We start from the raw sequence: 17,709 nt of genomic DNA, 5'->3' as shown, positions 1-17,709 counted from the left end.
TCAAATAATGCAACAATTCAAGAAAAACGTTTCTCAACACAAAACAGCACTTGGGGATTTTATCATCTACAGTACATAATGTCAAATAAAAGATTTAGATGATCTGGAGAAATCTCTGTATGTAAGGGACAAGGCCAAAAACCAGTATTTGCTGGTCGTGATCTCTGGTCCTTCAGGCAGCACTGCATTAAAAACAGACATGATTCTGTAGTGGAAATCACTGCATGGGCTCAGAAACACTTCTGAAAACCACTGTCTGTGAAAACAGTTCATCACTGCATTCACAAATGCAAAATGCAAAGAAGAAACTGTATATAAACCGAAATGCCGCCACCTTCTCTGGGCCTAAGCTGTCCTGTGGTCCGACAAATCAACATTTGAAATTCTCAAACTCCAATAAAGACTTTCTGGAAAGTTGATATACGTCATTGACTTTGATTTGAACAGTAGTTTAACCAGGTTTTAGTCCGTTGTTAGCAGGTGTTGAAAACAGCGGTAGCTCTGTTCCAGGGCTCTTTACTAAAGGAGTCACAGTAAAACTGCTACATACATGGTATAATATATATTAATATATGTTACAAGCTTTAAATAAAATACATGGGATGTTGTTTACAAGCTGCAGATGTCAGTGTTTAATCTAAAATGACCAAAAAAAAGTTGCATGTGCATCCATGTTAGTGAAGTGCTAACATACTATAACATACCACACGGGAGCTGGCAGAAATGAGCAACATCATATTAAGATTTATTTCCTGAATTCAAAGCCTAGTTTGAATAATCACAGTTCACCACTAAACAGAACTGCCTAAAAACAGGACTCAAGTGTTTGGATGGCGCCAAGTTACAGGCAATCGGCTGTCCACCTGTTATAGACAACCAAGGTCCAGTTAGCTTGGTTGTCTCAGGTACATGACTCAGGTACTCCATGGTAAGTCATCTTTCACCCTTTTTGCCGTCTTCCTCAACAAGCTAAAATTTCTCACATTTTCTTTTAAAAGTTAATAAAAGACTTCTTATGTTCTGATTCAGCATTTTCAGCAATTCAGCATTTAGTTTAATTGCTTGCTGTGTTCCACTGCAAGTCCTAAATGGAATGAAACCTTCTCAAGGCTTTTGTTCCCCTTTCGGTAGATGCTGTGTTTTACTCCCTGGTCTCTAAATTTCTCAGTGCAACCAAGCTTTTTATATTCCACTGGCTTATCATAGAGCATTTGGTCAAAGAGGCCTGTTGCTTCTCCAAATAAGGACTGATTCATAAGACCTCTGGCCCATTCTCAGCATTCCATCAGTCTTGCTTTGGTTTTTCATTCTCGAAGACCTTCTAAAGCTGTAGGGAATGGATGTCCCATTATCTTTTATCATACCTATAAACTTTAAAAGGACGAAGTACGGTTTAAACTGGATTTTGTTTTGTAGATAAAAGAAACAGCTGGAATGGCTTTACTGTGGTGGCCACAAAGAGGACTCAGAAGAGCCAGCACATCTGTTTTGAGTACTGCAAGAACAGAACCTTCAGAAAATGACATCTTTACTAATATATACCTTTTACTCTGTGTGTTAGTCTTTAGAGATGTGAAGCTCTTTCAGCAAATCTTGCATGGTTTAAAAAAGGACCAGGCAGAAGTTGATTTAAATGTTTCTGAGGTTTGGATTGAGGAGAAATATTTCTTCTGTTATATTTTGAATATTATTCTGTGTTGCTTTAAGTCAAAGTACAAACCCTGTTTCTAGAAAAGTTGGGACATTTTGTAAAACGCTATTTAAAACAAGTGATTTTGTGATTTTTTAATTCTCCTGAACCTTTAATTAACTGACTAGGCCAGAAACCACTGTTGAATATGCACAACCTTTGATCCCTCAGATGTGTTAAATATAGCCACATGGGCTTAGGAGTATTTCTGAAAAACGTTTTCACTTAAAACAGTCTGCCGCTGCATCAAGAGCTGCAACTTAAAACTCTATTACGCAAAGAGAAAGCCATACATCAATTCTATGCAGAAACACCACCGAGTTCTCTGGGCCCAAGTTCAAGTTCATCTTAGATGGTCCGAAAGACAGTGGAAATGTCTGCTGTGGTCGAATGAGTCCATGTCGAGTTCTCTGTGCCAACAACAAAAGGGATCATCCACACTTTTATCAGTAAAAGGCGCAAAAGTTACCAACTTTCATGGTATGAAGGTGCATCAGTGCTCACTGCATGGGTGACCTGCTTAGCTGTGAAGGTACTATTGATGCGGAGGTGTATATTAGGAATTTAGAGGGACATATTTTGCTGTCAAGATGTCATATTTTCCCAGGATGTCCATGGTTATTTTAGTAAGACAATACCAGGCCTCATTCTCCATGTGCTACAACAGAATGGCTTCGTAGACACAGAGTGTGTGAGCTTGACTGGCCTGCCTGCAGTCCAGATCTGTCCTCTATTATAAAAAGTATGGAGCATCATGAACAGGACAATCAAACAGCAATGACCACAGATTGCTGAGCAGCTGAGGTCTTGTATTAAGCAAGAATGGGCAAAAATTTTTGCCCATTCTCAGTTCCCAAATGATGAAAAGGGGTCATTATTTTTTTGTGTGTGTTTTGCAGGCACCAAAAAAACATTTGTTTATATTGACAAAATACAGTTGAGTTGGTGAGTGAAAACATTGGAATTCTTTTCTTTGTTCACTAAAGGTTTGAGAGAATTGCCAATTTACAGATTCTTGTTTTAATTGGTTTTACAAAATGTCCAGTTTTCCAGAAATGGGGCTTGTATTTATTTGACTTGAATCAAACCAGTTAAACTGATTGTTACCACAGGTTGACTTTTATTTTTTGAACAGTGAGTTTAGCTATAAGTCTATATTTAATGTTTAGCCTACAATACTTCTGGATATTTCTGTACATTTCTCCTTGGAGGTCCAGCAGGGGGCACTCTAACATATCAGAATCATATATTCACCAGCATGTAAGCTAACTGGAGTTTGACTTGGTATTAATGTTGCGACTCATCACAAGAAAAAAGAACAATGAAGAGCAGAAACAGAGGTAGGAAACATTGACTTGGCTATTCTTGGTAATCATGTATACACACAATATAAATAAAGTCAACCTGAAACCAAATGGTCCTTTTTTACCTTGTTAGCTCCCCAGTCATGTTAAGCATAGTTCATCATATCATACCTCTGAAAATACCAAGTTCTCATTGTCACAGTCATAGTGTGTAAGAAAACTGCATTATGATTTCCGGTTCATGTTGACTTTACGCAGGGTGGGCTGCATGTATTGTGTGGAGAAATTTAGCAATTTGTAAAATTCAATATATTTGGCAAAAATACTACAATTACACTGCAGTTCAGTACAGTTGTGTGATATGGTTTTGCCAAGTGAGGGCAGTGCTGTCATTCATCACTCTAATACTGTGGCCCACTCTAATTCCAGGCCGCTGCCTTGCCCAGTCTGCACTGCATCACTGATGCTCAATTTCCACTCGTCCACAGAACGTCTGTTGCTTTTTTAACTGTTTTTATCCACAACCAGCTGATGATATAAAAGTTCCTCATATCAGAAACATTATCTTTTCTATAACCATTATTTATTCAAGTTTCTCCATTCTAATAATGCACACACAACCTTGGTGCTAATAGCTCCCCCTTGTGGAGAATATTTAATTTGCTAAACTGTGAGTGTGAGTTACAAGCCAGATTCATGACAGATCCATACAACAAAAACACATGGCAAAATAGCCAGACAGCGCATATTATCAGCTTATTGGCATAAAGCACATTTATAGAATTGTAACACAATGTAAACCTTTATGTTGCCCTCAGAACAAGAATTTTGTTTGTTTTTGTTTTTTTCATAATAATAGTGATATTTACCACCCAGATGAGAAGTTTCAAAAAAGTACACAACCAGTCAAAAGTTTGGACACACTTGCTCATTGATTGATTCTTTTTTTACATGACATATTGCTCTTGTTGTGTTATTGTTTTGCTGTCCAGTGTCAACCATAGAAGGATGGGTTCCCCTTCTGAGTCTTGGTTCCTCTCAAGGTTTCTTTCTTTTGCTCTTAGGGAGTTTTTCCTTGCCACTGTCTCCGTTGGTGACACTCATGGGGGCTCAGACCCGGATTTTTCTGTAAAGCTGCTTTGTGACAACACCTGTTGTAAAAAGCGCTACATAAATAAACTTTGACTAAATTAAATTGAATTGGCTGGTAACTGAATCGCGTGCAAAAAGATGTAATTCAACTCTGTTGTAGCACAAGACACGTACAATTTAAATCATATACAGTAGACAACATAGAACAGACAGCATAGAAAGGTTTTCCTTATTTTTTCTCAGACGTCAAAACTATAAAATAACAAAAATAGACCAAAGACCAAAAATAGCTCCTCTTTGTCTCGATGCGGCTTTAAACACTTGATCATTGTCTTAAGCAGCTTCATGAGGAACCTCCTGACATGCTTTTCCAACAGGACTGAAGAAGATTCGACAAATTCATTTTTTCATTTTTTAGAATTTAACTAAAAATTTGAATTTTGTTTTACATTTTGTACATAGACACCAAGTTCACTATTTGTATTTGAAACAAATTTCATTTGCATTTAAATACAGGGAGATTCACTCGAAAGAGGCCCCGAATATTCTGTAATAACTCTATCTTGGTTGAATCAATCTGAACAAAACAGCGTGCAATGAGCTGCACAGTATATGGAGCTTGATCACTTCCAGCATCGCATGTAATGCAATCGATCACACATACGTGAAGATATGTAGTCTGCAGCTTTTGTGGAGCTGAATTCCACATTGTTCCTTCCACACCACGATGAGATATTCCTGTCTGTACATCATTTCTACAAATTTTAGAATTTTGACTGGAAGTTACTGGAACTGAAGTCATTGATATACAGTCAGCGAGGCAGTTGGGAAAGCACACAGCCTAGTGGGGCATCTGTACTAGATCAGAAAGGTCAGAAAGATGGCATGATCTGTGTTTATTTATGACAGTTTGTTTAGCTGATCATAATCAATAATGCAGTCCAGATGTGTTAGGATGAACAAAGTGCCTCATCACAGCGTCGTCCACTAATCTGCTCGCTCTGTAGGCAAACTGGATGGAGTCCAAGTGAGGAGGAGTTGGTGATTTTAAATATGACAGGGTCAAGCTGTCAGATGTTTTCATTACCACAGATGGTAGGGCAGCAGGCCTGCGGTCATTAAGGCAGGTAGCGTTGTCCTTTTTTGGAAAGTGGTACAATAACGATGACTTGAAGTAGTCAGGGACAAATCACCTTGCAGGAGACTGAACTTGTATGTAAACACTGAAGCCAGTAGGTTTGCATGTGTTTTGGTGTTGCACAGGAGACAGTCAGATCCAGCTGCTTTCTGTGGACACTGAGAGTGGTGCAGACAAAGAACCAGTGCCAGTGCCTGATGGACTGATCTGGCCAAACAGCTGCAGGGGGCAGACTGTGGAACATCAAGCAGCACCATCACCATAAAGCATTTTTCCACTTGACAGCGAGGTTTACGGCATGGTACGTTTACAGAACTGTCATTTCTGTCGCCCAATGCCAAGTGAACCATGCTGTATCTGAGGCCCCATGCTGAATTTGGGGTACCAGTGTCCCAAACCAGGTCATATGGGCAGGAGCAATGTAATACACAGGCTTATCTGGAGGGCTCTGAGTAATTCAGGGCTTTTGATTGGCCATTTTGGTTTGTTTATTTTGTTTTATTTTAAATAAGATTTCATTATTTACACTCCAGCCATCCACACTCACACCAGTGATTATCTTTTTATGTATGTCATTCATATCTATGCCTGTTCATTGGCTGGATTTACTCAAAAACCACCTCTGATGCTGATTGGTGGCTGTATAAGCTGCATTTGACTTGAAAGCCAGAACGAGGTCCTTATAGCAAAATGTATGAGAGCAAAGCTCAGTAACAAAATGATCAAAAGGAAGAAGTACCTGACAAGAGCAGACTATATTGAAAGAAAATGAAAGAATAATGGGATTTTTTTCAGTTCAGTATCTAATTATTCCTCTTTTTTTATATTTTTATATTTTTATTTAATTTTATAGCTCGTCGTAGCATTGATAATAAGCACATATGAGTTCAAGTTCAGGATAAGTTTACATTTTATTTTCTAACTTAATCTCCTTGTATGTCCCACAGTCCAAAAACATGCAGTCAGGCTGATTGGACGTGCTAAAATTGCCCCTAGGTGTGAGTGTGTGTGTGACTGTGTATGTCTGTCTGTCTGCCCTGTGATGGACAGGCGACCTGTCCAGGGTGTATCCTGCCTTCTGCCCAATGACAGCTGGGATCGGCTCCAGCACCCCACCGACCCAGAAGGATAAGCGGTTTAGATGATGTATGTATGTATGTATGTATGTCCTTGTATGGTTTTAATGAAATATATATTTTTATATTAACAAGGTTTTGAGTTTCTGGATGCTGTGTGTTGTCTGGTGTGCTGGTGTGATGACCTCTTTCCATGCTTACTAAATCTGGTGTAATTTGTCCACATTAATCAGAGGGGAACTCAGTTGTGTCATGTTGATAAACTGGTTTTATGGATGTTAACTAGACCCATTAGGCCCACAAGCAGGTTAAAGCACCCCTAAATATGGGGAGAGCAAGTGCAACCCACTGATAGGTCAATTGTCACAGAACCATCATGTCATCACTTGACCTGCTAACCACAATCAGTGTGTCCCAATTCAGGGCTGCATCCTTCAGAGGCTGCATTTGAAGGCTGATTGCGTCACAATGGTGCGACTAGGCTGTCCTATTTCAAAAACTCTTTCATATGTGGCCGAGAAATGTGTCCTTCTTTTCCACAGCAGCGAAGGATCCAACAGGTGGATCCTTCACCAGTCAATATATACCGAGGTTCACTGCGTGCCAGCAAGGATTTAGGGACATAGCAGCATCAGCAGAGGAGCGAACGGCGGCTGAGGAGACACTTTTAAATATAAGTACTGGGTTTGAACTGAGGTAAGCTAACAACACAAATGAAAAAAAAACAGTCAGTAGCCGGCGGTGAAGCTTCTCCAGCTGTAATAAATGAAAAAATAACCAACTAAAATCAAAGTTTATGGCTTCATCTTTAAAGAATTTTAAAATGATGAGCGGCGTTTTGTGACACAGCTGTAAGGGCGGAAACAGTGGTGCTGTGACACAAACAGGAAATCTGCTGTAGAGCAGACCATCTCATTTCAGTTCAGTCTTTGCGGGTCTGCACAGCCTTCGAAGAACATGCCTTCGTCGACCACATCCTTAGAAGGATCCAGCCCCTGAATTGGGATGCACTGATGGTAAGTCACTGCCTTTAGCCTAGTGTAAACAATGGCAAGAACTTACGTTTTTTAGATGTTTTTACTCATGTTTTGTATATGCAGATGTGCAAAACCCTAATGCCAGATCAGTGATGGGAACCAGGGCTGGAACAGACAGAGGACAGGCTTCTTTACAGCAGGGGCTAGATTGGAGCAGGTCCACATCTAAAGGACGATGCAGGAGAACCCAAGCCAGTGAGAACCACATCGTACTAGATGTAAGGAATCATTTCTATGTAGTGTAGTGCCTGCCTTTACCACTGAAGTTCTGTCAGAGACAAAGAGTCACTATTCTTGGTTCTGGTTCAACAGTGTAGGCTAGAGGTGCTGAGACAGTGAGAAAGGCTGTCAGAGGCTTCCGGCACTGGGTGAGCAGTGGAGGCTACAAGTGCAGAGACTGTGGGTGCTGCAGCCACTGATATCATGAGTTCTGGAGGCCCTGAGATAACAAGAATAGAAGCAGCACATCGCAAGAAAGAAGAGGAGAAAGTGGACACAGATCAAGGTAAACTCTCCTTCACTGGTACCAAAACTGGATTGTAGGTAAAAGCTGGGACAGGAAAATCCAGAGTTGTAGAAACAGCCACAGACAAGCCATAAACAAGATTCTGTTGGAGACATAAGTGGGACTGGAATTGGGCTGCAGAAAAAAAATGCTTGGAGAACCATCTGCAATGGTGCGAAGACCCCTTTATACTCTTCTTGGTGACTCCCCACCACATTGGAGAGCAGGGAGCCTTTCTGTTTGGCTCTCAGTGTTTTCCTCTTGAGGCAAAATAAGCTGTTCCTCTGAGCTGGAACTTGACGACGGCTTCTGTTTGCTGTCACTAAGGTAGTAAAAGTGCTGAAAGAGATGCTCACTGCAAGCACAAGGAGTCCCATCGCAGTTGCTGGTGAAAGGAAGAAGAACAAGAGAGTGATTAACAGTGGTGGGTCATGTTGGATGACACAGAGGCCCACCAGCACCACCAGTAGTCAGCACAGATCTGGGTGTGAGAGCGTAGGGGTGCTGAACTTTCCTGAAATTACCCTCTGTGTTGTGCTAGCTTAGACTGTGGTTGGTCCAAGTCTCGAGCTCCTGCGTCTCCACTTGTAGATCTAATCAGATTTTCTATGTATTTGGACAGAGAGGTGATCTGTAACAAAGGAGTGGCAAAGTGAGCTGGACATAATTGCACAGGTGTCAACATTTACCCTTATATATTATCTTGTTTTCACTTTCTGTTTTATTAAACTAGCTTAAAAGCTGATCAGGAGTGTAGATGTACCAGTTTACGGGGAAATTCTTCTGTCGTTTGCTTGATATACACGGGCAAAACTGATATCCTCACATGCAGCACAGCGAACAAGTCACCAAGCAAAGCTACATTTACATTAGCTGCATTATCAGTTTTGCAGAACACAGCCTGACTCTGCTCTCTCTCAGACTCTCTCTGGCTGCCTGTACTTGTTGTTGTATGTGTGTTTTGTATAGAACTTCCTATAAGTACGACCAACAAATTACTACTTGTGCAAAATGCAGCAGCAAGAATATCAACACAGACTAGAAAACAAGATCATATTAGAGCAGTTTTATCATCACTGCTCTGGCTGCCGGTCTCTTTTAGAATCGACTATAAAATTTTACTACCCGTTTTTAAATCTCTTAATGATTTACCATCTTCATACATTTCTGAGTGCTGATAGACGATGTTCCTAATCGGGCTTTAAGATCATCCAGTGCTGCTGCTCCATGTTCCACGTATGAAACTTAAACAGAGGCAGCGTTCTGTTTTTAAGCACCAAAGATCTGGAACACATTACCAATAAACATCCATCAGACTCTTTGTACTGTGAAGTACTTTGAGCTGCATTTTTAATATATGAAAGGTGCTATATAAATAAACAATATTATTATTATTATTATTATTATTATTATTATTATTATTATTATATTTACCTGTGTGAGGCAGTTGTTAGGTAAATAAAGTACAAATAAAATGTCTGATCCAGTATGAAGTAATTAGTATGATCACTAGAGGAATATATCACAGTAAGGAAAATCAAAACTGGATAAATCGCTGTGGTTGATAATGATTTTAATGGTAGGATTGTACTGTACCAGTATCATTTATACAGTTTGGAGGCTGTGAATATAAGGGTTTCTGGAGGTTGACTATGTAATCACAGATTCGCAAGCAGAAACACAAGCAGGTGAGATCAAATACAGGAATATACTGTACTAATTGAACACAGTTAGGTCAAATTCAAGAATATATTAGAACCAACATAGAACCACTAGAACAAGACAATTAGGAAAATAAGACACAGGGAGAACAGCTGGTGGCTGAACAACTACCAATAATTCCTCAACCAACATAGAACACAGGAGGGCACAGGCATTGACTTGACCACAACCACCACAACTTAATTATGTCATTCCCACGCCTTACTAGGTTGAGGCCACAACTTATCTTATTTCTGCATCTTAATAAATGCAAGACCTGAAATTAACTATTACAACCTAATTTTCTTGTTTGCTATACTAACTTGTTGTAAGGGCCCAGCCTGTGCCACTAGCCGCCAGCAGAGGGCGACAGCGTCGAGGCACCACAAGCACAGGGAACTCCAATTCCCAGAAGTCCTCGGGCTGATTAGGCCCAATGTGGCACACCTGTGGACTCCTCTACTTAAGACTGTGGCAAACAGCAGCCCTTTGTCACAGCTTTGTAGAGGGTGACCGGTACGGTACTTAGCCCAGGTGTGTATTTAGAAAGGAAAACAAAACAAAAAAGAGAACTTGCCCCAAAACTACTTAAAAGCCCAAAATTAGACTTGAATAAGAAATGGCTGCAAGCCACACAAAAGTGTTTGCTCCACAAAGAACAAACAGGTGAAACGTAAAGCTGATCTTCCCCTGATAATCACAGAGGAAGTGTCTGTTTTCTGATGATCTTTTATTTCACCTTTCTATCTCAGCCTTTGTTTGAGCGCTGTTTTCAGCATCCCCTTTGTTCGCCTTTTCCCGCCGTTCCATTTCCATTCATTGAGGTGTTTTTCCCGTTTTCACCTGTACTTCCCGGTGGTGCAGCGGTAACTCCTTGGACTCCTCGAGCCTGGATCTGAGCCACCTCAACCCCAACGTGCACAAGCACTCAATTACACTCCGTCACCTCATTAATTCATTTAAGACCCTTCCTCATGGGTTTTCCTCTCTGCACTTGGGTCCGCCTCCCTGCTGTCCCGTAATACTTGTAGCCACAGCTTCACTACCATGACTTAACTAACTTGTTTCCACACTTTACCCAGTCATGGCCTTACTTTAGAATCCTGTTCCCACACGTTAGTAAGGGCACACATTATTTTTATTATGAAGGTGTGTCACCACTGGGGCTCTGTAGGTTTCATTAAGTTCCAGAAAGGACTGAAAGGTTCCTGGTGGGACGGGGGGTCTGTGACAGCACGCTCAGATTTTTTGCTGAATGTTCTCTCTTCTTTCTAAAAAGCAATGTTTTATGGAAAATACATGCAGAATGCCTTGCCTGCCTGGGTTGTGCTACGAGAGCCACTAATTGGTCTTCCTCAGGCAGCCACTCAACCGCTGCCTGATAAAGACCAGGAGGATTCTAAAGGACTCCACCCACCCAAGCCACTGTCTGTTCTCACAGCTGCCGAGCAGGAGAAGATACAGAAGCATAAAGTCCAGAACGAGCCGGTTCTGAGACAGTTTCTTCCCCGAGGCCATCAGGCTGCTGAACAGCCAGTAGTGCTGGTGTATCGGTCTGTAGGTCTGGCACTGCACCTCTGAGTCATCATCTTAATGGACAATCCACACCTCATCCACATCTCATTAGACTCACTCTGATGCTCTGCACCTTCAATCTAGCAAATCTGTACTTATGCACATAGACTGACATCTTGTACATCTTCCATTTATATCTTGTATAATGTGGAAGATTTCTATATCAGTGTTCTATCCCTGAGTACCTGCATCATTTATTATCTACCTCAGACTCACTGCACATACGGAAATGTGTACAACAGCACATTTCATAGTTTTATTTCATTACTTATTACTGTACAGCTGTACATTGGAATAGTGCAATACTAGTGTATATTGTGCATGCGTGTATATATTCAGAGTCAGGGTGTGTGTGTGTATATGTGTGTGTGTGTGTGTGTGTGTGTATGTATGTATGTATATATATATATATGTATGTGTGTGTGTGTGTGTGTGTGTGTGTGTGTGTGTGTGTGTGTGTATGTGTGTATATATATATATATATATATATATATATATATATATATATATATATATAAAAAAAATGTGTGTATGTATTTGTGTGTGTGTGTGTGTGTATATGTACACATATATAGTATTTAAATTCTATAGGGGGCTACGCACCTAAGATTTTCACTCACTTTCCACCTGTGTAAATGTGATGTGACAATTAATTTGATGTTTTAGACTGTTTGTGTCAAACAATGGGATTTTTAATCTATAGTATTACATACCACCCTGCGATGGACTGGTGACCTGTCCAGGGTGTATCCTGCCTTCCGCCCAATGACAGCTGGGATAGGCTCCAGCACCCCACCGCGACCCAGAAGGATAAGCGGTTTAGATGATGTATGTATGTATGTATGTATGTATGTATGTATGTATTACATACCTCAAATCCTAAAAGCATTTCTAATGAATGGATTATAGAGGATGTCATTCACATATGTTTCATATTCAAGTGAAGTTAAATGAATTGTGTACGTTATTTGAACTTCTCTGCTTTATTCGCCTCACAGCAAGAAGGGCCTGGGTTTGATTCCCAGCCGCGTGGCCAGGGTCCTTTCTGCGTGGAGCCTGCATGTTCTCCCCTTGTCCGTGTAGGTTTTCTCCGGGTGCTCTGGTTTCCTCCCACAGTCCAAAGACATGAAGTCAGGCTAATTGGACTGTGTGTGTGTGTGTGTGTGTGGGGGGGCAACTTTCAACAACATTGTGTGTCATATGAAAAGAACAAATGTAGCAGACGCTCTGGAATTAGTGAAATTGCTCTCACCAGCTGCTCTGCTCCAAATTTCCATTAAACCTTAAACGGTGCTGCTGAGGCGGAATGTATCGGCTGCTTGGCCACGTTCAATTAACCACTTTCTCATAGTGTCGTGTATAAAGACTTTAAGCATCACAAGTAGCTGTATTTCTCTTCTTCACCTCATCTGCTGATGTAAGAGTAGCTATAAACCTCTTCAGCCTCCAGCTATTTAGATAAAGCCGTTTCTGCTGAGTGTGCTGTTGGCCCCGCCCTGATGGGATGACTGACAGGTTGGGAAGACCATGAAAGTGAAAATAAAATCTGGTCAAATGCTTTTTCAAAGGTATTTTGACACAAAATAAGCCCAGTAGGCCAGAATATGTTACTGCAAAGTGGAGAGTCGCTGTTTCCCATTTACATTTGAATTTTGCTCTGTTTCTAGCCTGGTGTTCTCTTTGAATTCAATTTAAATACATTATTAGAGAGTGAAAATGCAAATAAGAAAAATTTAATTTATCATTTTGACACAATTATTGCATAATCACATTAAGAATAAATATGCAATTCTGGAAATACATTTTAATTGAAATAGAGCTACTCATAAAGCATCTGAGTCTTCGTGTGAATGAAATGTCAAAACTAGTTTACCAAATTGCAAATTAAGATCGCAGTATTGAATTTGAATTTTCATTCTGAGCTCAACATTACATATATTAATGGGAATTTAAAAGCAAACATACAAATAAATTTATTTTACATATTATATTCTAATTTTAATTTTTTATACTGTTATGCTTCCAAACTGGTCGACACTAGAAAGCAAAACAATAATACAACAAGAGCAATATGTAAGAACATAACTGAAATATGAGCAGAGCTCAGTGTTTTGTGAGGCAGGTGAAATAATGTCTAGGTTTAAATAGTCTGTCCAGCACCAGTATCATCAGGAGAGTCATTAGCATGCAGGTGAGCCTTTCTGCACACACAGCATTGGACAACAGGAAGCTCCATGGTGGTCAAACTGGTCCAGAAGGCCAGACAAGCAGGAGCACCCGATCAAGGCAGATGAGGCAACAGTGTCAGACCACATGGGATGGGCAGCTGTTCAGCTCAGCAAAGAAACACACACAGACAGTTGGTTCTGTTTGGTTTGACTGAGAACAGTATGTAGTGTTAAGAGTGCAGCAGAGCCAGAAGGTAGCAGAGACATGAGGCTCCCTGAGATGTCAGCACCCCTCCGCTCCACCGTCAACAAACCTGAGTGAGCGAGTGAGAGCAGCAGGACGACAGCACTGACATTCTCAGCTCATCATAACTGTGTCAGTGAACCATAAGCTGTGTGAACTGCCAGATCTGCACCCTTTATCTAATGGGGAATAACTTGTTACCAAACAAGATCTTACGGTGTACAAGGATAAAAAAACAGTACTTCATTCATTTATTCATTTTAATCAAAGAAAATGGGCAAAGTGTAAAGACACAATAAGTAACAATATAGTGGAGAAATGCTAGCTATTAAATTGTGCATATGTAAAATAAATTGATTTATAAATATATACTGTTTGCTCATTGGGGACCCCTAGTGGCTTGGTGGCCCTAAGGGACTTTTTGTACCACTTACATAAACGACCTAGACTCTAAGCATAACTATTTTTCATCAACGTGTTCAAAATCAGTCTTAGCAACTCTGCTCTGAAAACTCTAACCTGAGACGCTGAAACTTTTCTTTTATGCAGATTTAAATTATGAATTGTGTGAAGGAAAGTGTAGCAGCTTAATGAGAAACATCTGCTGCTGTATTAGCATTTTAGTGGAAATATTCATTATTTTACCTCTTTTTGTAATTTCATGACATTACGTATTAGTTCATTAGTTATATTAAGTTACTTTACCAACCACTGCAGGCCACAGCAATTAAAAAACAGAGGGGTGTGACTGGCTGGTCTTCATTTGAGCTGGTCTTCATTTGGGTTGGTCAACAAGATGCTCTGTTCTGTAACAGGGTGCAAAAATTAACAGGTGTAGCTGATGAACCAGCCTCTCACACTCAATGTTAGTATGTCTGTCAGTGTCAGTGGCACCAGACAAAAGATTAATGCAGGTACCACAGCCGTTTTTAACTACTCATAGTATTAATCTTAGCCTACATTAACCTATCCACCAATAATGCTTTTAAAAAATACATTTTAGGCCTGAAACTTTCTCAAAACTATTATAAAATGGTGTCTCAGGCATCAGGCAGTGAATTCATAACCATTTCATGTAATAACTTCCTGTGATGCAGCTTTTAGAGGAATTAAACGATTCAGATGTCTGGTTCCTATCAGTGCTACTGTGAACAATTCCCCCTTTAACATGTCATTCAACCCAACTCACCAACCCATCCCAATTCTGCTAATATGCTAATATGCTAATCCAAGCCATTGTGCTGTTACACAAATATACATTTGAATAGTTTGTGTGTGTTAGTCTTAAGGCAAAGCGTTCTTTCTCCTTAATTCAGTTATTATAGTGGCATAATTCAGTGTTAGAGACTTAATGTAATGCATTATCCGCCTGTTCTTGGCCACTGATATTAAAAATGTAATAATTTGTTGAGTGACAGTTAGGGTTCATGACCGAATCAGCTGCTATGTTTTTTCTTCCAGCTGAAAGTGAGTATGTGTACTTTGTTTTACTTTCTTTGTAGGGACTGAATCTCTATAATAAGCAGAAGAGATCAACATTTCTGATGCTTACCCTGGTCCCCATGAACAACATTAACTCAAAGTGTTGCTTTAATTTGGAAAACTAAACGTGTCAAAAGCTTTCCTTTTGGTCACTGAGGTTCAGGTCAAAGGCAGTGTTTAGCTACACTTAAACATAGCTGAATTGAACGTCCCTCAAAAGATAGTAATACAATGTGTGTGTAAGTGTTTGCGCACACATCCGTGTGTGTGTGGGTGGGTGGCTTCCCAGCTCATGAACATGGCCTCGCTCCAAGCTCCCTGGTCCCAAGGCTAATATTTCTGAGCTACACTGCCAATTCAGTGCCTCAGGCCAAGCATGACTAAATAAGGATGTTCAGCTTTTGCAGAAGAAAAAAGAAGCCGCCTGATTTTCACAACAAACGCCGTCGAAGAACTGCTTCGATCCTCGTGCGACTGCACACTCTTTCCAGTGTGGTAAAAAGGCCATGACGGATGCCTCACATGATTGATATGGATTTGCAAGTTATTTAGCTTGAGGTTTTTACTGTGGTGGAGGCCAAAATGGGTATAAGACCTCCTGCATCACAGTAACTTCACTCAAAATTCAACAAATTCAAATGTGGCTACTAATTAACAAAAACTAACTGGGAATGTTTAGCATTGTCATTTGGATGATACTCAAATAAACAATGGAGCAGTCAGTTTAACATTCTTGTCCTTCATAAGATGGAAAGACTAGAAGCAGTGCTGGAGGCTGTCTGCCTTCACCTGAACATCTCCGAACAGTGCTGATGTGAAGACAGCAGAGAGCCACTAGGTGGCATCTACTTCACAGGACTCTGATTGCTCGTGTTCAACCACTTAAACGTATTAAAATGAACTTTTATGAATAAAACCAAATGGTAAAGAATATATCCCTTTGAATCCTCTTTGAATTCCAAAATTAGCCCATTCACAGAGTCGTTTACATTACACATGGCACCAGAACAGTTCTCCTGTAATATGTTCATGTTAAAATGATTATATGCAGATAAATAGGTAACAAATTAGAGGAAAAAACCAACATGAAGTGCCTCTGTAAGGTGTTGGGCCACAATGAGCCGTCGGAACAGCTTCACATCTCTGGAACTATACTGGATGGATAACGTATCATTTTTCGGATGATGGTAAAGGAGAGCGCTGTCCAACATGTCGGTTATTAATCTCCCATAGGTGTTCTGGGAACTGGGATAAGGTCTGGTGACTGAAAGGCCAGAGCATATGACTTACATAATTTTCATACTAATCGAACCATTCAGAGCCCTGTGGATGGGAACCGTGTCATCCTGGAGATGTTTCATTAAAGATGATCAGTCAGAATAACTATGTATTGATTTGCAGTGAACTCTTCCTTCTAATGGGACAAGTGGCCCAAACCATGCCAGCAAAATGCCCACCACAGCATAACGGAGCCACCAGACGCTGTAGGGGTCAAGCATTCTGGCCTGCGCTGTTGTCTTGATGTACAATAAACATGCATTTGCCCACTTGTGGAGAATGTGATGAACTTACCATATAACTTCCACATCTTGTACACTGGTATTTCTGTTTTTTGCGCAACTGAACTCAGAAATAAAGGTGCTGAACTGTCTCTGGGTCAGTGCCCCTCTTGTCACTGGGGTGGGACACTCAAATGTCCATCTCAGTACCTTTAGTCAGGGAACATAACTGAACCATAATCCACTGAATGATATGTTCTAAGCTGTACTGACTCCACACACCCCGTCTCGTCTCCAGGCTTTTATTTTACTGTTCTGTTTAAAACATTCGGTTATGAAAAGGTACAAATACGAACTTTTCACCTGGAGAAACTTATTTAAGGTTCACAATCAGACCTTAAAACCACTGTTGGAGCTTTGAGGGAACATTTACACTGTTTGTGCCTTGATGAGGGAAAAACGTACCTGAACAGAACCTTTATTTCTAACAGTGTCTGTAGCTGTAGATGGAATATTCTTGCTGACACAGTCTGATCATGTCCTGTATTCTCAGTCACCTGAGGAACAATCAACCCTCTGTTTTTCACTACATATCACACAAGTGCACAAGCATCACTGTCAGTGAAAGTGCACTTCCTTGTTTACTGATGTCTTTCCCACAGATCTAAATACAGACGTCACTTTAGTCACTGTTCCCATTGAATATGAGGTGAGCAGTGTTTGTGACTGAAGCTCCGGTCCTCTGTGCCCCAATGATGAACACTCTTTCATCATCACTTAGATCTTTATCTTGCATTTTGATCTAAATTCAAGGTCAACTGGAACTGCTCAGCGTTTATATACAGGCCACAGAGCATGATAAGATGGTAACATCTTAACTGACCATTAAAACTCTTAGAAAGCCTCAGATCTCTTTGTTATTGTTTTTACGTCAGTGACTGTCAGTACATTCTACCTGAAAGTATCTGTAGCACTGGTAAATACTAATGTAGGCCAATTTAAAGTGAACAAAAAAATGCATCAACAGTAAATCAGCAGGTCTTCATATCTAATAAGGAAAAGGTTCAATGATGGACGTCACCTTTCAGGGTAGCTAATGCCAAACTAATGCTGGAGCTGGTCAGAGCAGCATTGAATGCTACAGCATTATTACATGCTAAGATAGCAAGCATACATCAGTCCGCTGGCTTGATAAGGT

This window comes from Colossoma macropomum, unplaced genomic scaffold (assembly GCF_904425465.1).
Source record: "Colossoma macropomum unplaced genomic scaffold, Colossoma_macropomum, whole genome shotgun sequence".
Lineage (NCBI taxonomy): Eukaryota > Metazoa > Chordata > Actinopteri > Characiformes > Serrasalmidae > Colossoma > Colossoma macropomum.
Note: the sequence above shows the minus strand (reverse complement) of the source record.